General features: G+C 28.4%; 1 protein-coding gene across 5 annotated transcripts in view; it reads right to left on the reverse strand.

Annotated features, from left to right (window-relative positions):
* Positions 1–559, reverse strand: part of LOC107681238 (ADP-ribosylation factor-like protein 15) — a 133,150-nt gene that overhangs the window by 2,317 nt on the left and 130,274 nt on the right. The gene's annotated exons all lie outside the window — the stretch shown is intronic.

The raw sequence follows: 559 nt of genomic DNA on the forward strand, positions 1-559 counted from the left end.
ATTTAAAAACTGCATGTTGTGTTCACTTGTGTTATCTTTTACTAATATTTAAATTTGTTTGATGATCTGAAACATTACAGTGTGACAAACATGCAAAAAAATAAGAAATCAGGAAGGGGGCCAACACTTTTTCACACCACTGTATATTATATAAACAAAAACTTTAATTAATCGCGATTAATCATTTGACAGCACTAATTTATAGTGTTACAAATTTCTACTTCAAACAAATTATGTTCTTTTACACTTTCTATTCATCAAAGAATCCTAAAAAGAAATGCATCATGGCTTTCACAAAATCTTCGCCATCATAGAATAACTTACATTTTAAAACATATTTAAAGGATTAGTTCACTTCTGAATTAAAATTTCCTCATAATTCGCTTCAAAGCATTCTACACGATCCCAGACGAGGAATAAGGGTCTTATCTAGCGAAACGATTGGTCATTTTCTAAAATAATAATAATAAAATAAAAGAATAAAATTATATACTTTTTAAAGGGGTCATATGATGCGATTTCAATTTTTCCTTTCTCTTTAGAGTGTTACAAGCTCTTG

This window comes from Sinocyclocheilus anshuiensis, unplaced genomic scaffold (genome assembly GCF_001515605.1).
Source record: "Sinocyclocheilus anshuiensis isolate Anshui unplaced genomic scaffold, SAMN03320099.WGS_v1.1 scaffold697, whole genome shotgun sequence".
NCBI classification, from domain to species: domain Eukaryota; kingdom Metazoa; phylum Chordata; class Actinopteri; order Cypriniformes; family Cyprinidae; genus Sinocyclocheilus; species Sinocyclocheilus anshuiensis.